At 37.4% G+C, this 26,062-nt stretch overlaps 1 protein-coding gene across 6 annotated transcripts in view; it reads left to right on the top strand.

Moving 5' to 3' along the window:
* The window catches only part of LOC109675936 (uncharacterized), a 529,573-nt gene that overhangs the window by 52,191 nt on the left and 451,320 nt on the right, over positions 1–26,062 (top strand). The gene's annotated exons all lie outside the window — the stretch shown is intronic.

The raw sequence follows: 26,062 nt of genomic DNA, 5'->3' as shown, positions 1-26,062 counted from the left end.
CTGCATTTGCCCTAGATCTAAAGTCCACATATGAGGGAGAGCATACAATTTTTGGTCTTCTGAGCCTGGCCAACCTCACTCAGAATGATGTTCTCCAGTTCCATCCATTTACTTGTGAATGATAAGATTTCATTCTTCTTCATGGCTGAGTAGTACACTATTGTGTATAAATACCACATTTTCTTGATCCATTCGTCACTAGTGGGGCATCTTGGCTGTTTCCATAACTTGGCTATTGCGAATAGCGCTGCAATAAACATGGGTGTGCAGGTGCCTCTGGAGGAACCTGAGTGTCATTCCTTTGGGTGTATCCCCAGGAGTGGGATTGCTGGATCATATGGCAGATCTATGTTTAGATTTTTAAGAAGCCTTCTTATTGTTTTCCAGAGTGGTTGCACCAGCTTGCATTCCCACCAGCAGTGTAAGAGGGTTCCTCTTTCCCCACATCCTCACCAACCCTGTTGTTGTTGGTGTTTTTGATGATGGCTATTCTAACAGGGGTGAGGTGGAATCTTAGTGTGGTTTTGATTTGCATTTCCTTTATGGCCAGAGATGGTGAGCATTTTTTCATGTGTTTTTTTGCCATTTGAATTTCTTCCTTTGAGAAAGTTCTGTTTAATTCAGTTGCCCATTTCTTTATTAGTTCATTGATTTGGGGGGAGTTTAGTTTTTTGAGCTCCCTGTATGTTCTGGTTATCAGTCCTTTGTCTGATGTGTAGCTGGCAAATATTTCTCCCACTCTGTGGGTGGTCTCTTCAGTTTAGAGACTATTTCTTTTGTTGTGCAGAAGCTTGTAAATTTCATGTAGTCCCATTTGTCCATCCTTTCTGATAGTTGCTGAGTTGCTGGGGTTGTATTGAGGAAGTCCTTGCCTATACCTATTAGTTCCAGAGTGTTTCCTGCTCCTTCCTGTACTAACTTCAGAGCTTCAGGTCTCATATTTAGGTCCTTAATCCATATTTAGTTGATACTAGTACAGGGTTTGATAAACATGGATCTAGTTTCAGTTTTCTGCAGGCAGATAACCACTTTTCCCAGCAACATTTGTTGAAGACACTGTCTTATCTCCATCGTGTGGTTTTGGCACCCTTGTCAAAAATAAGGTGGGCATAGCTGTGTGGATTCATATCTGGGTCCTCTATTCTGCTCCACTGGTCTTCATGTCTGTTTTTGTGCCAGTACCATGCTGTTTTTATCATTATGTCTCTGTAATATGGTTTGAAGTCGGGTATTGTGATACCTCCAATGATGCTCTTTTTGCTGAGTATTGCCTTGGCTATTCACGGTCTCTTGTGTTTCCAAATGAACTTTAGAGTAGATTTTTCAATCTCTGTGATGAATGTCATTGGGATTTTGATGGGAATTGCATTGGACATATAGATTGCTTTTGGGAGTATTAACATTTTTACTATGCTGATTCTACCGATCCATGAGCATGGGAGATCTCTCCATCTTCTGAAGTCTTCCTCGATCTCTTTCTTTAGGGGTTTTTAGTTTTCCTTGTAGAGGTTATTCACATCCTTTGTTAAGTTTACTCCTAGGTATTTGATTTTTTTTTGAAGCTGTTGTAAATGGAATTGTTTCCATATGTTTTTTCTCAATTTGTTCATTGTTGGTGTATAGAAAAGCAAATGATTTTTGCAAGTTGATTTTGTATCCTGCCACCTTGCTGAGGCTGTTTATGGTGTCGAGGAATTTTTTGGGTAGAATTTTTTGGGTCTTTAAGATACAGGATCATTTCATCTGCAAATAGGGATATTCTGACAGTTTCTTTACCTATTTGTATGCCTATTATTCTTTCGTCTTGCCTAATTTCTCTGGCTAGGAATTCAGGTACTATGTTGAATAGGATTGGGGATAGTGGGCACCCTTGTCTCATTCCTGATTTTAGGGGAAATGGTTTCAGTTTTCACCATTAAGTATAATGCTGGCTGTAGGTTTGTCATATACAGCCTTTACAATGTTGAAGTACATTCTTTCTATTCCTAATTTTCTTAGAGCTTTTATCATGAAGTGGTGTTGGATCTTATCAAAGGCTTTTTCTGCATGTATTGAGATGATCAAGTGGTTTTTGTCTTTGCTTCTGTTCATGTGGTTTATTACGTTTATTGATTTTCATATATTGAACCACCTCTGCATCCCTGGGATGAAGCCAACTTGGTTATGGTGAATGATCTTTTTGATGTGCTGTCAAATTCAGTTTGCCATTCCATTTTTGAGGATTTTTGCATCGATGTTCATGAAGGAGATTGGCCTGTAGTTCTCTTTTTGGAGGTGTCTTTGCCTGGCTTTGGAATAAGTGTAATACTGGCTTCAGAGAATGACTTAGTCAGTGTTCCTTGCCTTTCTATTTCATGGTACACTTTAAGGAGGGTTGGTATCAGTCCTTCTTTAAAGGTCTGATAGAATTCAGCAGAGAATCCATCAGGTCCTGGACTTTTCTTTTTTGGGAGACTCTTGATTGCTGCTTCAATTTCATTTCATTTTATAGATCTATTTCAGTCGCTAATATCCTCGGTTCAATTTTGGATGGTCATAAGTATCTGGAAATTTGTCCATTTCTTCAAGATTTTCAAATTTATTGGAATATAGGTTCTCGAATTACTGTCCTCATGATTGCTTGGGTTTCCATGGTGTTTGTTGTTTCTGCCCTTTTGCATTTCTGATTCTACCGATTTGGGTTTTTTGTCTCCTCATTTCAGTCAGTTTTGCCAGGGGTCTGTCATCTTATTTATTTTTTCAAAGGAACAGCTTTTTGTTTCATTGATTCTTTGTATGTTTTTTGTTTGTTTTTATTTCATTAATTTCAGCTATTATTTTTATTATTTCTCTCTTTCTGCTTGTTTTGGGATTTGCTTGTTCTTGTTTTTCTAGGAGTTTGAGATGTAGCACTAGGTCCTTGATTTGAGATCTTTCTGTCCTATTAATACATGCACTCATGGGTATAAACTTTCCTCTTAAGACTGCCTTTGCTGTGTCCCATAGGTTCTGACAGGTCATGTTTTTATTTTCATTAGCTTCCAGGAAGCTTTTCATTTCCTCTTTTATTTCATCACGGACCCACTGATCATTGAGCAATGTGGTGTTCAGCTTCCAATTGTTTGCATATTTTCTGCTTTTGTTTCTGTTGTTGAGTTCTAGTTTTACTGCATTGTGATCAGATAGAATGCATGGTATATTTTCTATTTTGTTATATTTGCTGAGGCTTGCTTTGTGCCCTACAACATGATCAATTTTGGAGAAGGTTCCATGGGCTGCTGAGAAGAATGTATATTGTGCAGAAGTTGGATGAAATATTCTGTAGACACCAGCTAGGTCAATTTGATCTATGGAGTGATTTAGTTCTAGAAATTCTTTATTGATTTTCTGTTTGGATGACATATCTCTGGGTGATAGGGAAGTATTGAAGTCTCCCACTACCACTGTGTTGGAATCTATAGGTGTTTTTAGGTCCTTCAGAACACATTTGGTGAAATTGGGTGCACTGACAGATAGGTTGATAATTGTTGTTTCCTTTTGGTGTATTTCTCTTTTGTTAGTATGGAGTGTCCTTCTTTATCTCACTTGGTCAATGTAAGTTTGAAGTCTACTTTGTCTGAGATAAGACAAGAGTAGCAACTCTTGTCTGTTTTTGGGGGGGCCATTGGCTTGGTAAATCTTCTTCCAGCATTTTACCCTAAGCCAGTGCTTGTTCCTATCAGTGAGATGGATCTCCTGTAAACAACAGATTGTTGGATCTTCCTTCTTAATCCAGTTTGCCAAAAGGTGTCTTTTGATGGGGGAGTTAAGTCTGTTAACATTCAGTGTTAATATTGATAGGTATGTGGTGATTTCTGTCATTTAGTTGTCTTGTTGTTTAAGGGTTTGATTGTGTGCAGCTGAATCAATGTTACTTTGATTCCTTGCCTTTTCTTCTCCTGTGATTTGGTATTGCCTGTCTTCTCATGGTTTTGTTTGCTTTCATTTTCTGTGTACAGAATTCCTTGGAGAATCTTTTGCAGTGGTGGCTCTGTGGTCATATCTTGTTTTAGTTGCTGCTTATCATGGAAGGCTTTTATTGCTCCATCTATTTTTAGTTATATTTTTCTGGGTAGAGTACCCTAGAATTGAAGTTTTTTTCATCCAGTGCCCAGAATACCTCACTCCATGCCCTTCTTCCTTTCAAGATTTCCAATGAGAAATCTGTTGTGACTCTGGTGGGTTTACCTTTGTATGTTATTTGTTTTTTCTCTCTTACAGCCTTCAGTATTCTTCCTCTATTCTCTGTGCTTGTTATTTTAATGATAGTGTGTCATAGGGAGGTTCTATTTGGTCAAGTCTGTCTGGTTTCCTGGAGGCTTTCTGTACCTGAATGAGCATAGCTTTCTCCAGGTTTGAGAAATTTTCTATTATTTTGTTGAATATATTATGAATTCCTTTTGCTTGCACCTCTTCTCCTTCTCAATGTCCATGATTCTCAGGTTTGGTGTTTTGATGGAGTTGGAGAGTTCTTGCATATTCCTTTCACAGGTCTTGAGTTGTTTGACTAATAGCTCTTCAGTTTTTCCTCTAATTTCCATTTATCTTCAAGTTCTGAGATTTTGTCTTCTGCTTGTTCTAGTCTGCTGGCATGGCCTTCCACTCTGTTTTGTACATCTGTTTCATTCTTTTTTTCTGAGGTTTTTCCATATCATGGGTCACTTCCTCTTTAATATTGTCTATTTTCATCTTTAATGCATTTATCTCTCTATTTATAGTGTTCTCTATTTTACTTTGGTGTTTATTTAGGGCTCCTATGAGTTCATTTATTTGTTTCTGTGGCTTTATTTTTGGTGTCTTGGAATTTCTTGAGTGCATCTTTTATGTTTTGGTTGACCATGTCTAGTAACATCTCCATGAAATTCTCAGTGATTACTTGCAGGATTTCTTCTTTGAGGTTGTTCTTGTGGACATAGTTGGGTTCCTTGGTGTCATTTGTCTTTGTTTTGTTGGATTTCAGAACTGGGTATCCATTTTCTTCATTTCCCTCTGAATCCTGTATTAAATTATTTTTTGGGGGGAGAATAGTTTCCATTCCTTTTTCTTCTTCCCATTGCTCTACTTGGTACTGTGCAACTATGTTCTTGATAGGCAAGTTTTTGGTTTTGGTCATCTGTTTTCTTTCCCTTGATTTAATTTTTGTTTTCTTTCTGTCTTGGGTTTTTAGCTAAGTTGGTATGCTATTTCTGACCCTGCTCTGGGTGTAATTTAGTATTAACTAGTTCACAGGTTTAACACCCTCATACAGAAGATCCCCTGGCGGTAATATCTATAAGCAGTGGGATTTGGCAGGGTTAATGTTTGTAATGCTAACTATAGAAATTTGGGGGTTGGATTGGGTGGCACTAAAGGTGGGGATGGGAAGTGGCATGGGTGTGTGGGGAAAGCAGTGTGGGGGCTGCTGTTTTTGTGGTCCTTGTGTGTGTTTGGGTATATTTCTGTTGTTGTAGAAGAAGGTATTTGCGTTAGGTATTGCAGGGGTTTGAGTTGTGTATAGTTGGTATAGTAGGTTGTTCAGTGGGTGAAGGAGGGAGGGGTAGTCAGGTGATATGTTAGGCAGAAAGTAAGGGGAAGGTGAGGGCTAGGGGAAGAGAGTGGGTGGGTGGGGAGCAATGGGTTTTAGCACAAGAGAAGGATGGAAAGTAAAGAGGGTGAGCGTAGGGATGAGAGGATGATGATGGTTAAGTTGATAGTATAGAAAGAGAAAAGAAAAAAAAGATAATAGGAGTAAAAGTTAAACTAGAAAACCCACAATAATAAAACTAATAACATCAAAGAAATCAATGGGGAGAGATGAACAAACAGACAAGAAGGAAACAAACCAACAAAATAAACTCCAGATTCAAGAACAATAGAATGTCAGTCTTAGTTTGAGTTCTGGTGTTACTCCTCCAGCATCCAGTCCTGGTGTTGGTATGTAAGCAAAAGCTTGTTGTAATCTTGCCAGGTCTTTGGCTTATGAGTAGTGTGTTTTTTCTTCTGTCTTTCAGCAGCAGCTGCTTGGTCAGCTCCTCCCTCAGTGGGGTGTGGCAGTTTAAGTTTGTGTGTTGTCCTCAGGTTCAGGAGATCAGCTCTATAGCCCACCAGCTGTCCTGCTTTGGAATTGGATTTTTGCTTTGTTGGTTTATAGGGGGCTTATTTCTTTGCCTTGCCCTCTTTCTCTGTGGCAAGGTCAGTGAACCGTCAGCTGGCTCCCTGCTGTCCGTGTCTTGTGATGGTTTGCTGTTTGTCTTTAATTTTGTGGAGCTGTTTGACTTTGGGTGTTGCTCACTGGCTCAGGAGATGACCTTTGTGGTCCACTACCTGCCCTACTTCAGGCAGTGGCTTATCACCCACCCGGTTTCTGTCCTTCTGCCTTTCCATGCTTTATTCATTAATATTTCACACAGCTATCAGCTCCTTGCCCCTGTCCCCTTCTCTGGTGTGCTTTCAGCAACCCTGCCCCCTCCACTGTGTGCTAGTTTTCAGTTCCTTGTTTATTGTTCTTTTTTTTTTTTTTTGCATGGGGGTCAGCACAGCCAGTGGTATGCTAGTTTATCCCAGGGGTGGCTGGGGGAATACCATGTGATACTTGGCGCTTACCTGTTTGGTCTACTGAATGTCTCCCAGGCAGGTTTGGAGGTGGCGTCTGGCGGTCCAGCAGCCATCTGTTTTCTCAGTGTAATGTGGTGTGGAGTTTTCTACAGGCTAGGGGTTTGGAGTGTTGAAGTTTTGATTCTCTTTGGTGCTTTATTTCTGCCAAGTGTGGCTCCAGTGTCCCAGCAAGATTTGTAGTCACAGAGCTCACACTGTCTGGTTCTGCACCCTAGTCACAACCTTGGACCCTAGGAGATGAATTTAATCCACTTACACCTGGTGTATAATGGACACAGATATACCAAATAAGGATGCATAGCAACTCAAGCATATTCAGTTTAGATGAGGGGTGGGGGAGATAAAAGGGGCAGACAGGGAAGGAGTGAGAGAGGAGGGAGGGAAAGAAGAGAGAGATAAGGTAAGAGACAGAAATTCATAGCTCACATACACATTCTCATCACAGAGTTTCTTTTCCTACCTGGCCAGGAAAAATAGTGAACATTCATGTGGAGGGAAGTAAAACCTGTTCATTTTGGTTTTACTATTGTATTCCAGCTTTGACTGTTTACCAATCTTATATCTATGTTCCTTGCTCTTCCTCCAGGCTATCCAATGCAGAAGGATAGGAGGCCTCTAGCATGCCATAATATTCAGCTGTATCTTCTGTCTCTATTATGAAACGGTCACCATCTATTTCAGGTAGCAACCACTTTTAGGAAGACATTCAGTGGGCCTATAAATGGCATTTATAATTAGTCTGAAGTACCTATGTGAGTATTGACAAGTACAGTCAATTTAGGTGGTCATGAAATATTTGAAAATATGCATAAGTGCATTCTAAATGCAGATATAACATGAATTCTAATAAGTTTGCAAATAAGTCACATCTATGACATATTATCAGAATTCCAAACATCACTAATTTTATTTGCTCTTTCTTTTCCCTGCACCAAGCCTAAAATAGGCAAAGGAAATAACAGATTTTTTTCAAAGTACTGATTGAATATAAGTAGTCTATAACTTTAGGAGTAGCATAATTTTTAACCATTTAATTATAATTTTTTTGTTGTAACTAATGATCCTAATGATTTAGAATGCCTCTAAATCTTTACAAGTCATCTATCACAGACAAATCTGATGAGAGAAGATGTATTTATAAATAAGTTGACCATTGTCAAATATGCTAGTTATAAGGCTTTCTGTCTTGAGCAATAAGATCTTCTTATAATGTTTGTTATAAATATCATATTTATAATTTCCTATTAATCTTATTGACCTCAGTAAGATTTATTAAAGAATAATGGAGAGAGTGATGGAGTGGATACATTATATGCATGTACAAAAAAAGTTGAAAAAACTTATTAAAATTGTTTAAAAGGAGGGGAGAATACCAAAGCATAAAAGAGACTGTAAAGTATATTATGTACACATGTGGAAAATCACCTTTAAATGTGCTTATAAAAAAATGAAAGATTTTTCCATATCAAGACAGATAGTTTTTTTTTGTCTTCTATGGTTAGGTTTGTGATTGCTTAGGAAATTAACATTTTACCAAAGTTGAATTTTATATACATATGTTTCTTTTAAGGTCTTTTGAATGAAGTTTGATTTATAACTGGTTAAAGGAGTTACTATTGTTATAATATGTGGTACATTTTAGTGAATCAAATTTTATAAAATTTTAAAAGCATGATGGCCCCAAAATAATGTTTCTATTATGACTGTTGTCTAAGCATGCATAAAAAACACTAAAATTTGGTGAGTTACTAAAGTCTATGTATTGTTGTCTTTTCAGATAAAAACGAGTGATGTCTATGTAACTCAATAAGGGACAATCTTGTATTATTCATCCTCACTTCAAAGCAAATTTAAGATTAAGATTTTAATGTAAAATATGCATAAGACTTACTTTTGAAAAGAAGCTTTCTCAATTGTACTAGTGATAAACACATCAACATTAAGCTGAATAGTAAACTCCATTTAATAGGTGATAACATTTTGAAAGTAACATGGAAGACTTGAAGAATCCTCCATGTGATGCTATAAATGAACAGAGTCAGGGCAACATAAGATAGACTATATTCCAGAGGAAAAAGGAAGAATGAGCATCAAGAATAAAGAAAGAGGTGAAAGAAAACTAAAAAGAGCAAAGAAAAAGAGAGGTGATTCAGAGAAAATTAGGAAACAGTATCCAACTTCAAGGCTAGCTCTCTGAGAGTAGGGTAACCTGAAGTCACAACCACAAGGTAAACATGGAGAGTACAGAGATCCCTGGCAAAAAGAGACTGTCAGCCCTAGCCATAGGAAAACCTGTGGTCCTGAAAACCTGTAAACACAGTGGGTAGATTTGGTCTGATAGTAACTCCTCCTGAGTTACTGCATTGGAGAATAAATTCATAATTAATTCATAATAAATTAATAGCTTTGCAACTCTTTGTGACTTGGGGTGCTATAACATCTTGAGAAAATGCCTATTGTTGGAGACTGAGTTGTTCTGGGGACCTGGACCAAGAGACAATAAAAGTCAGAGAGCTTAGTAACACCCTGACAGACCCTTCATTGTAAGGTACATTCATAGAGGGGGGATTCCAATGCTGACCCATTGAGACATTTAAGCAGCTGAAAACTCAAATTATGAAAGGCATGGCAATACAAATCTCTGTAGCAGACACTATGCTCTGCAGAGTTTGAGAGCTCTGAGCTTCTGGTTTTCAGGATCTTTGGTCTCCAGAGCTGCTCCTCTCCACAAGTAGTTTGCTGCTGAGAGTTCTGATACCAAGTTTGGTGCACCACTTGATTTTCTGAAGCTTTCTCCCACCCTCAGCATTGTTCATTGTTTAGAATGATCTGAAAACACTGAGACCTGCAGACAGTTTGTTGAGTGTCCCAGCACCCCACAGCATGGAGCTCAGTGCCTTATTTATTTCAGCAACTCCGATGCACTATGGAACACCCCTGGGCTTGGATTTTTGTTATCCCTGGGTGTATAAAATGGGCTCCTGTGGAACGCTCAGGAAGCTGCTCTGCCCACAGGCCACGAAGCTCACCAGGGCCAGCAAAGCTCCTGGTACTCAAAGAAGTGAAGCTTCTTAAATTAATGCTGCTCAGGTAAGTAATAATACCCCCTTGGCCAAACCACTAAGCCCACATACAATAACAAGAAATACTGTGGGAACAGAGAAAAACTAAACTACTCCTGGTACATAACAAGCTATCCCCCCAGACCTGGAGGATTTTAGTATTAGAGGACCTAAAAGAAGCTTTTCTAATTCTTTGTCTTCTTCTTTTATCTTTCCTTCATTTTTAACTTTTTCAGTGTTTTTACTATTATGTTGGTGACCTGCCAAGATTGAAACAAAAGGATATCAATCATTTATGCAGATATATAACATGTATGAGGCTAAAGCAATCATAAAGATTCATCCAATGAAGAAGACTGGATGGCTGAACTCTACTAGACCTTTAAAGAAGAACTAACACCAGTACTCTCCAATCTGTTGCATAAAGTGGAAAGGGAAGGAACATAACCAAACTCATCCTTCACCAACTGTTACACTCATTCTAAAAGCAGACAAGGACACACAGAAGAAAAAATTATAGAATACATTTTTTGATGAACATAGAATCAAATATTCCTAGCAATATACTTGTAAAGCAAATTCAGCAACACATTAAAAAGATCATACAATGTGATCAAATTGGTTTCATTCCTGGTATGCAAGGATGGTTCAACATACACAGATCAATAAATGCAATCCAGTATGCAAATGGAATCAAGGACAAAAATCACATGATCATCGCAATAAATGCAGCAAAAGCTTCGGACAAAATCCAGCATCCTTTCTTGATTAAAAACTCTGATGGAACTAGGAATAAATGATACATATGACAAACCTATATGCAATATCACAGTAAATGGGGAAAAATTGAAACCATTTCTTCTTAAGTCAGGAACTAGACAAGGGTTTCCACGCTCTCCACTCTTACTCAATAAGGTATTCTAATTCCTAGGCAGAGCAATAGATCAAAAGAAAGGAATAAAAGGGACTCAGGTAAGGAAGGAAAAAGCCAAAGTATCACAATTTGCAGAGGTTATGATCCTATACTCAAAAGACCCTAAAGATCTCACCAAGAAACTTTTAGATTTGATAAACACTTTTGGCAATGTAGCAGGGTATAAAACTACATACAAAAATCAGTTCATTTTCTATATACCAACAATGAAGAGGCCAAGAAAGAAATATGAAAACAATAGCCTCAAAATAAAAATACCTAGGAATAAACTTACTAAACAGATGAAAGACCTCTATGATGAAAGTTACAAAACACTCAAGGAAGGTATCGAAGAAGACACCAGAAGATGGGAAAATAGAAGTCCTGTGTTCATACATTGGCTGAACTGAATGTTGTGCCAAAGGCTATACTACCAAAAGCAATTCCCATCAAAATTCCAAGGTCATTTTTCACAGTAATAGAAAAATAAATCCTAAAATTTGGAAGCCCTGAGGTCTTCCAAACGAATGGAGACACATATCTGAGCAAAAAAGATCAATGCTGAAGGTATCAAAATTCTGTACTTGAAATTATACTACAGACCCATAGTAATAAAACCAGCATGGTACTGGCACAAATATAGTCATGAAGGCCAATGGACTAGAAGAAAAGACCCAGAAAAGAGCCCACATAGCAGCAGTCATCTGATTTTTAACAAAGGAGCCAAAAAGTGGAGAAAAGTCAGCCTCTTCAATGGGAAAACTGCTTGTCTAGTCTACATGTAGGAGACTGAAACTAGACCATGTGATCTCAACCTATAAAAAATTCAAAATGTATCAAAGATCTTAATGTAAGCTCTGAAACTACTACAGGAAAACAGGGAAATACTGGAAGATGTAGACATAAGCAATTATTTTTCTGAAAAGGACTCCAATTGCTCAAGAAATAAGAACAAGAATTGACAAATGGAATTGCATCAAATTAAAAAGATCCTGCACATTAAAGAAAACAGTTATCAGAATCAAGAGATATCCCATAGCACTAGAGAAAATCTTTGCCAGTTTATCAGCATATACAGGATTAATATCCAGATTATATGAAGAGCTGAAAAAAATTGAAGTGCAAAAGAACAACTAATCCAATTAATAAATGGACAAATGAATTGAAAGGTCACTTCTCAGAAGAAGAAATACTAATAGCTAACAAACACAAATGGAAATGTTCAACATACTAAGCTATAAAAGAAATGCAAATCAAAACTATCCCAAAACCATGTGCAGGTGGTTTGCGCCTGTAGCCCTAGCTTCTCAGCAGGCAGAGATCAGGGGGATTGCGGTTCAATTAGGCCCAGAACAAACAGTTCCATGAGTCTTTTTCTCAAAAGAACACTTCACGAAAAAGTGCTGGTATAACAGCTCAAGGTGTAGGCCCTGAGTTCAATCTCCAGTACTGAGAAAGAAAAAAAAAACTACACCAAAATTTCACCTCCATTTAACAACCATCAAGAAAACAAACAATAACATATTCTGACAAGGATGCAAGGGGAAAAGGAATTCTCATACACTGTTGGTAGGAATGTAAATTAGTGCAACCCCTATCAGTACGAACGTTTCACAAGAAACCAAAGACAGAACTGTCTTATGACCCCACCATACCAGTCTTGGGCATATATTCAGAAGTGTATAAAACAATACACAACAGAGACACTGGCATAGCCATGTTTACAGTAGTACTATTTACAATAGCCAATCTGTGGGTCAGCCTAGGTGATCAATACCAATGAATGGGTAAAGAAAATGTGGCATATGTCCATCATGGACTATTATTATGCTGTAAAGAAGAATGAAATTATGTCATTTCCAGGCAAAGAGGTTGAACTGGAGATAACCATGTGGGGTAAGACAAGCCAAGCTCAAAGTCAAGTAACACCTTACATGTGCTCCTAAGATATGTACCAATTTGTATATGCAAAATGAGAATATCAACCTAAGTACACAGAACTTGAAAGAAAGATGCAAGGGAAATTCCTGACAAAAATGAAGTGGCTACAGGTAACCTAGTAAACTTAAATCTAGGAGTTCTATGGACTGTTAACGTTCATGAATTTTGAATCAAGTTCTTCCCAGTGCTGTCTTCAGAATTCATTTGGTTAGAAACTGGCCTATGGATTGGAAACAAAAACAGTGCTAAATCTGCTAGATCAGTAAAGTTGTGCTGGGATTCCTTCCTAGAGAATCACTAATGCTATAGATACCCGCTCTCTGTCTCTCAAAAAGCCTTGATACTCATGGAGTATCTCCAGTGTTTATGTGGCCACTATCTTATGTGCACCTTCCAAGTATAAGTTGTTAGAAATCCTTCCAAAGCAGAGACTACATATAGGTGCTTCTGATGCAATTCCTTATGAGACCACATCTCATTGTGAGTCAAACACTTCATTAAAACTCTAACTTTGGGCACACAGTGTGAGCCAAAAGAAACAGCTGTATCTTTTCTTTAGTGTCCTGTGACACTCAGGTAAATACATTTCTAATTGTACTGTGCTTGTTTTATTTTGCTTTTTTTTTTCCTTTTGATGATACTGGTATACAAACTCAGAGCTTTTCACTTGATAGTCCTGTGCTAAGCTGCTTAAATCCTCAGCTCTTTCTGTACTGGTTGTTTTGGAGATACGGTTTCACTTTTTTGCCCTGACTGAACTAGAACATATTCTTCCTATTTGTGCTTCCACAGGAACTGGGTTAATTGGTGCCCACAAGATGCCTAGCTGTTTTCCATTGAGTTGAGGTCCCACAAATATTTTGCCTGGGCTGGCCTCCTGATGTCAGCATCCTGAGTCGATAGGAGTACAGGTGTGAGCCACCAGTGCCTATAGCAATAGCAGCTCCAAGTCCCATGTGCAATATCAAAATTATCATGATTTTAGAGACAACTGGACATTTTGTTTCAAAAATCAAAGTGAAGATAACTATACCAAGGTATACCATGATTAATTGGCCAAATCCACAAGAAATATTAGATATCTGGTTGAATAAATTTCATTGGAAATAGTGAACATGTAGTTATACATACATTTTTTTCTTACTTTCAAACTCTGTAAAAGTACTTGCACATGGAAGTAAGATAAGAACAATGCATGTGGGGCTTATAATATGTGCAGTCCAAATGTATATAAAGCATGAATCTGGATCTGGAAAGATATAAATGGAAGTGTACTAAAACAAAGGTCTTACATTATGCATAAAGTGGTATAACACTGCTAGAAGGTACAGTGTAAATACTATGACCCATGAAATGGTCATGAACTGTGACAAAGAATAATCTGGCAAAGAAGCTCATTGGCAATATTTGAAGAGGGGAAGGACAGTTATCCTTGCAGTCTATAATTTCCATTTCTGAGAACTGTTGTTAGAGTAAGAAGAATTGACTCGTGTAGGAAAATAAACATATTTACATATCTGATGCAATAGTCCATGGTAGATGCAATTTAGGTCAGATGATGATAGGGCTAATAATTGGAAGTGACATAACATAATTTGAATGACTGAAAGGTAACATGGATCATATAGTAATGACAGTGTTTGACCAGATATACCATTGAAGGGCAAAACAATGAAATAGAAAGAAAATTCATTGCAGGTACTTTCTGAGGAACTGGAAAATAGTGAAGAAAGTCAGAGGCAGTTTTGAGGGAATACTTTAAGGACCAAATGCTTTGCAAGATTTTTCACCGCGTCAGGATACATTCTCCAGTTTGCATGTACCTCTCAGAAGTAAAAGCTACTGCCTCACTGATTCAGGATATTAGAGGGAAAAGTTCTGGTCTGATGAGACATTGTAAGACAAGAGGATAGTCCCACAAACAGAGAAAGCCAAAAACATGTGTCCCCAAATTTCCATATAAACCCAAAAAGGTTGTATCTTGACTATTAAACCTTACTTATAATCAGAGTTTGGAGGAATTAATATAAAAAGGAACCAAAAAATGCTGAAAGAATTGGAAAATCAACTAGTGGCAATGCCAAGAAAGAGTCAGGAATTTCCTTTGTTAGAACTAAATCTGCTCTTCCTAGGAATATAACTACCCAATACCTACAACATAGTATTTACAAGGTTCAAAAATAAAATTCAAACTCTTTACATATGTAATTAAAGAGTTCCACCTCATAAAATGTATGATAATTGCACAAAAGTATTTTTTCTGTAATTTTAAGTGACTAGCTGAAATAACAAAATTAAATACAATCTGGGAGTATCAAAATATGTGAGATCATTTTGTGGTAACACATAATTTTATATTAGAAAACACTGTAGTTGCTATCGCTGATATTAGATGTATATGACTAAGAAAATGTGCATATCATGAAAATACATGCTCTGGTTTAAATTTTGTACTGAATGGTTTAAACACTCTTTCAAATATGTCCCTCTGTCTCCTAAATGTTGTACTTCACTGAGTCCTAAATCTATCATTACACATGCTGGCTACTTCACAAACCTCTTCACCGATAACAATAAACTCCTCACGCTGGGGTGTCATCTCCAAAGGAAAAAAAAAGTATGACTGTGCTTGTTTTCTCCGAAGCACTACATGTTTGCATTAGAATAAACACTGAGAGATGAAGAAAGATGGTAACAAGGCTTAGACACGAGATGATATTAGATCTGAGAGGTAGGCAGCAAAGCCCAGTTAAAAATCACCTTTTGATGTTTAGATCAAGGCTGTTTGCTAGAAGAGAAAACTGAAAGATGTGATTTTCATTTTGGATGAAATGAAAATCTTCAGGTACATTTTTGGAGACCTACAAAGGAGATTAACCTACGGTTTAAAGGACTACATTCTTGGGAAGAGATACAAGCAAGAGAGAAGTAACTCCATTAAGATGCAAAGTCTAAATCACACTGTGAGAATGCACACTTGGATAAGTGAAGAACAGGATAAAACATTTGGATAAGCTATGTTAAAGAGAGAAAGAGTAATTCAGGAAAAAAGAAAGGACGCGATCAACAAGATCATTTCATAAAATCAAACAGAAGAATTTGCAGGAGATTATCATGGAGAATAATTTCAAATAAGGTAAATACTACAGAATAGCCTTTTAAGTTGCCTATAATTTAAATTCCTGTTGAACTATAGACAAATTGAACTAATAGGTTAACATGAAAATAGGCAGCTGAAATACTACTCAGAAAATGTGACTTTGGGCAGCCTGTATTATAAGATACATAATTAGATAATATGTGAGGAACTGGTTGAGGGCCTAAACCAAGTTCCATTCACGCATCAAGTATGGACATAACTTATACCACATGGTTTTACTAAGTATAGGGGAAAAAAAACCTTTTACATCAATTTGTGTTTTAGCAATAGTACCTAATACCACTGCAGGATATTTATTTCTTAATTGGTAATGAAACACTTTGTACTACAACTATATGAACAACAAAGACTGTTTTAGGCTTTGTGATAAATATGAATATTTATCATGTTTTCTTCTGAGTGTCAAGTCAAGCAAGGTAACAAACAGATCCATTTCCACTGTATCAGAAATATCAGTCACCAATTTAAATGGCTTTTAAGTTCTCATAATTTGCTCTTATCACATACAAACTTTATCTAGCTTGTATATGTCTATGACTCATACTTTATTTTTACTTTCCCATTTTAACTAATTAACTCATAAATGTGATGAAATATGCAGAAAATTACATAAGCCGTTGAATAGAGATGTACCCATTTTCTTTACTTTTGGAGACACATAATTTCTTAGAAACGACCACACAATGACTTTTTTTTCTATTTTAAGTTATTGGTCTTTTTATTTTTATTGTTTTATTTTATTCATATGTGCATACAAGGCTTGGGTCATTTCTCCCCCTGCCCCCACCCCCTCCCTTACCACCCACTCCACCCCCTCCCTACCCCCCCACCCCCTCAATACCCAGCAGAAACTATTTTGCCCTTATTTCTAATTTTGTTGTAGAGAGAGTATAAGCAATAATAGGAAAGAACAAGGGTTTTTGCTGGTTGAGATAAGGATAGCTATACAGGGAGTTGACTCACATTAATTTCCTGTGTGTGTGTGTGTGTTACCTTCTTTAATTAATTAATAAATAAATTAATTCTTTTTGATCTCACCTTTTCTCTAATTCCTGGTCCCCTTTTCCTATTGGCCTCAGTTGCTTTTAAGGTATCTGCTTTTATCTTCTCTGCATTGAGGGCTACAAATGGTAGCTAATTTTTTAGGTGAACACAATGACTCTTACACATAAAACTGCTTAAAAAAATAATCCACATTGCACTAATTGGTAAAGAGCAGCATAAAGTTATATTTAGGAGAATTAAACTACTTTTTGCTGTAGATTTATTAAGAATGTTACCATGCAGAAATAATTCAACATCTTAAGGGTGGTGGTTTAATGAAACCACAGAATAGCAAAGGGAGAAATATTGTGTAGTAAATAAATTTTAAATTATAGAAAATACTTTGCAGTATTACCTATTATGGTAGGGATGCTAATGTACAGCATAGGAGTCCTTACTCCTTACCTTTCGATCTCCTGTACCTGTTTCATTGAAGGTACTTATTTTACAATGTAATATTTTGGCCTATGATTTTTCAGATAAATTGTACATAATATATATATTTACGGTAGTACAGTTTTCACCAGTGCTTCCCACAAACGTGTCTCCCAGTAGTCATAGTGTTGCATAATTTCATACCACGATGTCCTTGATCTTTCCTATCTGACTTGTGCTAACCAACAGGGCAAAAATGTGATAACATGGTTTAAAATAACTTTGCCCACTAGAATTTGCTCTCTTGGAATACTGACATCTTGTGACAAAGCCTGGGGATAATGAGTTGAATATATTTCCTTATCCGAACATAGCAGAACCACTAGATGTGAATAAAGTTATACTCAACAAGCAGCCTGCAAGGCACAAGATGGCAGAAACCTCAGTTGTGACCCAGACAACAAACATCATTGATATTTTCCATATTTTTGAGTGTAAAACACTAATAAAAAAGTACTACTACTGAAATGGTTGTTTTATAAAACCCACATTTTTATTGATTCCTTATGTATCACACACTGACACATTAGTTCCACATTATTAAACATTTGACATATTGTTGAGTAGGGAAGAAACAAATGAGTGACAAACTAAACACATCAACATACCTTCACAACCATGCACACAAATTTTCATTATCATGATGCATGTATGCCAGATGAATGAATCTTAAAACGTTTGTGGAAGCTAAAAGCGGCTCTGAGTTTATATGGGCAAACTGAATGTAGTGTGCATTAGTCAAAGATCCTTCAGTGGCAGAGTTGGAAACGGAACACACATTATTCACCTACTGAACTCAAGCTCTCCACAGACCTCAGATATACCAGTTGCCCTTTTGCATTCAGCTACACCATTTCTGGAGATTCTAGAACCAAATTTTGTGCACATGGAAGCACACACTCAAACTTCTAGCTACACTGATTTCTGATAAAAAGGTCATTCCTAACAGCAGTTTTCATTTCTCCACTTGCGGAGAATGAAAGGATCCCACAGAAGTGCTCCTCAATCTGATGACAGAGGTCCATAGACTGCAGGTCAGTTTCTTTGTCTCCTTGATATGTGTAAACATTTCTGCTCCCACCATATCCGTAGTACAAAGCTCAGGAATTTCTGGGCTGGAGATGATGAAGTGAGCAGAGCTGCACATGTGCAGAGGGAACAGCTGTTCTCTTGGTTCTGGGTCCATGATGTCATTGGACGGACAGCTACATTTCCCATAATACTGTGAAACTCCATTAGGAAATAACACAGGATGCTCTACTTGTTTTCCCACCTGCAGGTAAAAGACAAGATCCTGAGGCATAAAGAATGGTCATGTGAGTGATGTGGAATTCTTGTTCTTTAAATCTTGCTTTAAAAACCTTGAACCTTGGAATAATAGATAAGAAATAAGTGGGCCACTTATTAACACTAATAAGCATCTTTTTTTAGTTTTAATATAAGTTTTACTGTAATGGAAAGTACATCTACAATTACAGATGTAATGCAATGTAAAAACAATGCCCTGCTACGCTTTACAGCTATTTCAAGCTATACCTCTAAAAAACTAATCTGAACAATGTCCCAATAAAATAATAGTAAAAAGGGGGTCTAACCCAAATAATGGAGTAAAACATCACAGAGATGAAATGGTGTAATCCATTAGCCTTCTGCAATATTAAACTTCCAGTTGCTCAGTTATTTTCCCAGATACCCTTGAGTTTGCATCCTCTATTGATTAAGTATTTAATTATATATTTGCGTGGCAGACATGGTCATGGACTTTCCCTTTCTTTCCCTGGCTTCTGTTTATCAATAGGCAGCTCTTTAATAGGCATGGAGTTTCACTGAGCTCCACAGATAACTGAAGTTTCTCTTTACGCAAGGAAATGTCCAGGTTGAGTAACACGACTGAGGTGGGCATGACTATTGTAATGAGGTGAGGAAAAATGGGAGTGAGATTTTATGTATGGGGTTTGGGGGTTGGGCATCTAGAATCTTGGCAAAGATTGTCTCTTTTCCTAATGCTAGCACTACATCCTTCACATTCTTGTACCTTCTTTGATCCTACACTTAATCCATAGTGGCTCTATTCTGCAGAGTCAGGAATGTGAGCCTGGTTCTTGTCAGAACTTTGAAATACCTGGCATCATTTCCTTACAACCCTGAATCACAGGTCTCTTACAATCACCTTTGGTATGATATCTGTGCACATTTTAAATATAGGCTAATTGACAAAATTGTGTGAGGGGAATCAGTGCTTGGCATACCTATTCTACTATAGGGATTATCATTTAAACTATTTGTGTCTTAGTCTTCCATCCACAAGAATGGTGAGAAACACATTTGAATATGAAAACTCCTCTTGAGCAAAACTGTAATACAAAAGATAAGTACGCAATCCGTTTCATCCCTCCAGAAGGTTAAGTCCTGAGTGAATAAGAGGAGGCACAAGGATGACATAGACATTCCCTGAAGAATCCGTTTATTCAAGTTTTCACTGTTCAAGTTTTCAGATATTTAAAAGCTATTCCAGGATTTTTTTCATTCTATCATTAGAATTATTACCTTAATTTCATTTTTGGACTAGTGCATATAGAAGAAAATTGATTTTGTATATTTATCTTGTATCTGTTATCTTGCCAAAGTAATTTATTAGTTCTAATACTTTCTAGTGCATTTAAAATTTTTTTCTGAATACAAAATATCTCCTCTACTTGATTGTAAATAATGGCAGTTCTCTTGTAATCTATATGCCCTTTAGTTATTTCTATTCCCAATTGGCTTGGCTAGCCACTCCATTACAATGGTAAATAATAAATGTAGCCAGGTGAACATATTTGTCACTTTTCTAATTTTAGGAAATATAAATATTGATTTAATTTTTTAAGGGATGATACTAATTTCTAATTATCCTTTATCAGTTGACATCCCTATTGGGCTAAGTATTTTCATTCCTGAAAGGATGTTGTATGTTTTCAACATTGATTGAGATGTTTGGGTAGATGTTTAAAGTTTTGTATTTATATGGTATTGTGCATGAAAAGATATTTGACTACAAAATCACTGTGTATTCTTTGGGCAAATCAAGCCTGGTGATGTCTATGTGTTTGTATAGGTGCTGGGTTCTTTTTCCTTGGTTTTCGAAGCATTATACAACTGTTTCTTTTTTTTAAGTATAAGGGTCTGAAGTTTTATTTTCTTCTGAAATCTTTGTAGTTCTAGCATCATATTTAGTATCTGCTCCACAGAATGAGATGGGAAGAAATCCATAATTTCTGCTGTCTGGAAAGTTTGGGAAGAAATGATACTAATTTTTCTCAAATGTTTCAGAGAATTTACCAGTAGTGGTCAGGAGGTGACGTTTTCTTTGTGTAGTTGTTTTTTTTTTTAATTATAAAAATTCTACAATATAATCTGACTCTCCTATTACTATCATTAGTATAATTTTTCATCTTTATTTCATGTCACCTGTAATCTTTATTGTTTCCATGCTTCTGCATATTTTAGATTCTTAACACAGTGTGTTAACACAGGCACGTAAGTTATTGGGTTAAGGACATTCTTCTTTCTTAATATGAATGTCTATAGTTGTCAATTTCCTAGTAAGTTCAGCTTTATTAACCTTCTAAAATGCTGATATACTTTATTTTCATTTCAAATCTTCTCAGTGCATTCTTTTATGATGATTTTATAATTTTGAACTTAGTTGTTAAGGCTCACCTAATTTTCCCAAATCTTCAAGTTATTATTTCCTATATTTATTCAATGGTGCTTAGTACATAATGCATTATATTTATGCTGCTACATGGATTCTACTTTGTTTACTGCCTTTTCATGGAGCCTGACCTAGATAATAAGCATATGCAATTAAAATGTATATTTGCTATTCTAGGGTGAATGCATTTTAAGTCAAGAAAGAATAAAAAGTTGTTAATGGTGGGAATGAAAATTAGCGCAATCATTATGGAAAGCAGTATGGAGACTCCTTAACTAACGAAAAATAGACTTTCTGTGTGATCCAGTGATACCACTTCTGGGCATATACCTGAAGAAATGTGAATCAGGATACAATAGAGATATTTCCACTCTGATGTTTATTGTAGCACTGTTCACAATATCAAACTGTGTAAACAAGCCAGATGCCCTACAACTGATGAATGGATTAAGAAAATGTGATAGATATGTGTGTATGTGCTTCTGTTGGTTTCTTTTTGCTTTACATGACAAGCCTTACGATACATCTCATACCATTGCTTTCCTCTTTGTGAGCCAAAGAGGAAAGAGCCTAAATAAATATTTGTAAATATTTATTTAGAAATTTTGTTAGCTTTACTAACAAAATCAGTAAAGTTGGTAATAAATAGTACTCATCATTCTCCTCATCTAATTTCATTTTGGATTCATGTTTTAACCCATTACAGCTGTGCTTCTTCTACCTAATTTGTGCTTATGTTTGCAAATCTAACATTCTATTACATTGTAGGAAGAATAGAATACATTCTATTTTATGCAAATAATTTTATACCTTTTCCCTCTGCAACAGTTAAAAAAACAATACCAATGTGCATTTCTATGTGTTTTTACACTATTCTATTTTCCCTTATGGGTGACTTATTGTTTCTTGCTCTATAATCTTGTGGACATTTCCAGTGGCTGTAAATGGTAGACATTTTTCATGTCTTAGTTCTGTTTTGTTTTGTTTATTTTAGCAATTTTCCAGAGGAGCAGTTCCATAATGCTTTCCACACTGACATCCAGGTACAAAATGTATTAGCTCTTTCTCCTTCTCACTTTCTTCTAATTCCTTGCTTTTTGGATGTACTCTGATAAAACTCTCCTTCTACAAAGAAAGTCATGGCAGCCCTAGCTTGAGCAAGTCAAACACTGTGGGGGGAACCTCAGCATATCCCTCCCTACAAGCTAGGAAAGGAAAGGACAGGATCCTGATTTAGCAGAACCACAGTACTCCAGCACAAGAATAGATATAAACAGCAGTCAGCAAATGTCCAGGTCTGAACCTAGTAGAAGAGAGGAGTTACAAATTTCAACCAGTTGAGAGAGGGGGTTGGGGAGGGAGAGGGAGAGAGAGAGGGAGAGAGTGTGTTACCATTCTGTTCTGTATATTAGGGTTTATAATTCTGAATAATAAAATATAGCCCAGTTAGCTTAAGAAGGAAAGATTTGTTACAACCTAAGTTGTCAGATGTAGTTTAAAGCAGAAAGGATATGTATGTCTAGTTTGAAGAAATGGCTCCTTCTCAAGGCAGACTTCTAGTTAACTTTCAAAGAAAGCTGCTATTAAAGACAGCTTACAATGTCTATTAAAGAATTGTAATGTATTAACACTGCAGTGAGAATGGAAATTTGCTTTATCAAGTGGTGGATAGAGAGTTGACAGAACATGGCCCTCCAATCACGTTTTCCAGAAGTTTTTTTCACTGTTTACATACATACCACTTAATGTTGCCTGCATTTGTCTGATGTAAACTTGGTTACATAGAAAATTTAAATCGAAAGAAAGTCTGGTTTACTGTTGCTGCTTAAAAATATTATCATAAACTACATGACTGAAAATAATAGGAAATTATCCTCTCACAATTATGTGTTAAGAACAAGGTCTTATGTTTGTGTGAGTATATGTGTGTTAGTGTGTGTGAGTGGGTGTGTATGTGTGTGAGTGTGAGAGAGAGGGAGAGAGAAAGAGAGAGAGAGAGAATTAACATAAACGTTTTGGCAGGTCTAAACACTTCTCATCTGTATATGTTGATGGAGTACAAAAAGTAAGGCAAACAAACTCCCGTCATATTAGAAGAAAATGGTACCCTCACAGAGTCTGTGTCACGTATCACAGGAGATGGCAGATCCTCTGATGTGTTTGTCTTCTAAGCATTGAAAAATGGCAGCAGCTCCATGCATGGGATAATGAGAGAAGAAATGGGGCTCCTGACCCTGCGCAAGTGGTAGAATAGACAAGAGAGTGAGATGGAAAGAAATCATAGCAGGATATTGCCTCTGAGAACATGAAGAGATAAAAGTAGCAAGCCTAAATGAGCTCATTTGAGACTCATATCCAGGTGGATGACAGAGAAAACAATCATGTCCAGATGTAGGTCCTCACTGTAATAGGTACTTAGTAGGATTAAAAACTTGGCATTGCTGCCTACATTTTAGATCGGTCTCCCTGACTCTGAGTCTCTCTCTTCTGCAATCACCAGGGAAGACAGGACTTACTGATAATATCTGTATGATAAAGGACTAAAACTAACTAATAAAGGAATATCAGAGGCTCACAGGACAGAACTCCTCCCAAATGATGATAATTAACTACAGTTATGAAGCTGAACCCTAGAGCTGGTGTAATCACTGCAGGGGAAGCAAATTGGTCCCTTCAAGTAATGATAGTGATAACAGTTTCTCAGGAACCCCTGGTAGAACCAGAACTGAGAAAATATTCAATCAAATCACACTTTAGCTGGACTGTTTAATTATACATAACTTACTCCCAGTGCCCCAGTTCTTCCTCTAAAGCTCATGTCTGTACCCCAAACATGACTGACATGTTTGTTGTTGTTCTTCCCACAATAAGTCACATATTAAGTCTTTTTGCTCTTTACCAGCATTCATTTCTTTAATGGGTGTGTTGGGGTGGGTGAGCAGAACTACATGTAGGAGCTCCCAGAGTTGGGCTTCTGGCCTAGGGCTCCACTTACATTATCTGTGCTTTTCACCAGATCCCTGGAAATGTTCCCAGTTCTAGAAAGCCCTGAGTCATCACAATTACTAGTCTCTTCATCCTTTGCATGTTCAGTAGGCCCTTAATATCCATGGGTTTGAAGCCAGCTAAATAGGGAAAGAAAATTAAATAATTGGGACTCTAGTACAATGTAAACTTTCCTGGTGCCAGAGCTATTTTCAATTGCAAATCCTTTGCTTAAAACATGAATATTGATCACATCCCATGCATGTAATTAAAATACTTAGGACCTAGCTTAAGTGACTGTGCACGAATAATTGTCAATCACCCTATCCCAACCCACCAGAATCACCCAAGTTTTTCCCCCAATCGCAGGTTATTGGTGATCAAAGATTGCCCAGATCTTTCACAACCTGGAGGTTATTGACAATTTTAAAAAGCCTTGAAACAAAGAGCCAACCACGTTTTTTTTTTCTCTCCTCCCCCACCTCTCTCTCTCTTTGCCTCTCTTACCCTGTCATTCTCCATTCTCTGCCCTAACTGTCAGGAACCATGTAGCAATTCTCACCTACAATGAACACTGTACTCTCCCTTAATACATTCATGTGTCCTGCTGAATTCTTCCATGTGCTCATCAGGAATTGATACTCTCTTCAACATTTGGCAAACCTAGCGAGCCACAAGATAATTAAGATAAAACTCCACATTGCAAAATCCCATCTCTACTATCTGTTTTCCTCTTTTATGGCTACCATCAGGAGGTAGCATCCCCAACCCTGAAGAGTGCATAATGATTCCCACATCGCATGGTCTGTGTGGGAATGGTGTCTTGCACTGCACTGGAGTACCAGCCCCCTCTGAGGCCTGAGGTCATGTTGCAGGGATGCAATCTGCAGATGCATGTGCACACAGGCAGCCCACCAGGAAGCTGGATTATGCATGCCAAGCTCCTGGGAGCCCCTGCTTCTCAGTGGAATTGAGAGACTAATTAACAGCAAAAGTTTTAATTTGCAAGATGATGCAAAGGCTACAGGCTCTCTCAAAGGCAGTCGTAGCCTTGCTTTCCCCCCTGCCAGGACATTTCCCCCTGCCCCTCTCTCCCAATCTTACAAAATGACCTTGGGTTGGATGCTTTGGAGATAAATGTTGGATTCCATTCAAGATGACGAGATTAGATCCTAAAAGTAATTTCTAAGCCTCCTTCCTTGAGGAAAGTTGATAGAGGTCTAACTCTACCTTAGTTTGCTTGTGTCATTTGGCATATTTCTCAGATGTTTTCCTTCACCAGGATAATAGTTGGGTTAGTGCTTCACTCCAGAGCCCCTCCGGCAGGGGTAAGACATGGTCCTCTGGAGGAACTCAGACAGAAAGAAAGGTGCTTATGTCTGAGCTACAGGCAGAGATGTCTGACCCAGTTGAATGAAATTGGAAGAGGCGATTTGAACTCCATTACTTCCATTGACCTAAACAGGATGCTCCAAGGATCTCTGAAAGTTCACACCTCCAGAGGGAGCTCCCTCCTCCCCTGGTCCCCTCTGTCATATTGGGATAATCTACCCAAAAGAAACATGTCTGGTCCCCACATCAACTGGGGAATGAAAAAAGAGCCAGCTCTGGCATATGTCCAAGCCTATGTCGACAATTTATAACAGATTGCCAGATTTAGAAGTCTGACTCTCATTTGATCTGTCAGGAATTTATCTCTCTCCTCATTTTCTTTTCTCTGGAGACTTCACCCTTTGCCTGAATAGGGCCAGATGGGTGGCAAGAGGCTCTCCCACTGTGATGGAGCCTTCTTCAAGTGACCTGACCCCATGGAAGCCATCTTTACAATTAGGTTAGGATGACAGACATGTGGTCAGCACCATCTTGCTATCCCTTCGGGAAAATCATACTTAACCTTTGGTGAAAAGGTTCAAGAGCACTCTTATTCAATTTGTCTTTTATCTGTGTTGGTTAAATGAATTAGCGTCTCAACAATTGGACACGAACATCCATGTTTGTGTTAGAAACTGCTAAGAAAAAGCACTAAGTCTATAATGCCTCTGGAACAACACAGTCGACTAACCTACTGCTAACAATAATGGCAAAAGGATGATTTCCTTAAAACTGATCTCTGAAGTAATCTCATTATTTTTATGTGTCATTGTGCGCATTTTGTGTATGCCTGTTAGTCTAGGAAACCTAAAACAACTGAGCAACATACTTGTGGCCACTAA

This window comes from Castor canadensis, chromosome X (assembly GCF_047511655.1).
Source record: "Castor canadensis chromosome X, mCasCan1.hap1v2, whole genome shotgun sequence".
Classification (NCBI taxonomy): Eukaryota; Metazoa; Chordata; class Mammalia; order Rodentia; family Castoridae; genus Castor; species Castor canadensis.
This window is presented reverse-complemented; position numbering and strand designations above follow the sequence as displayed.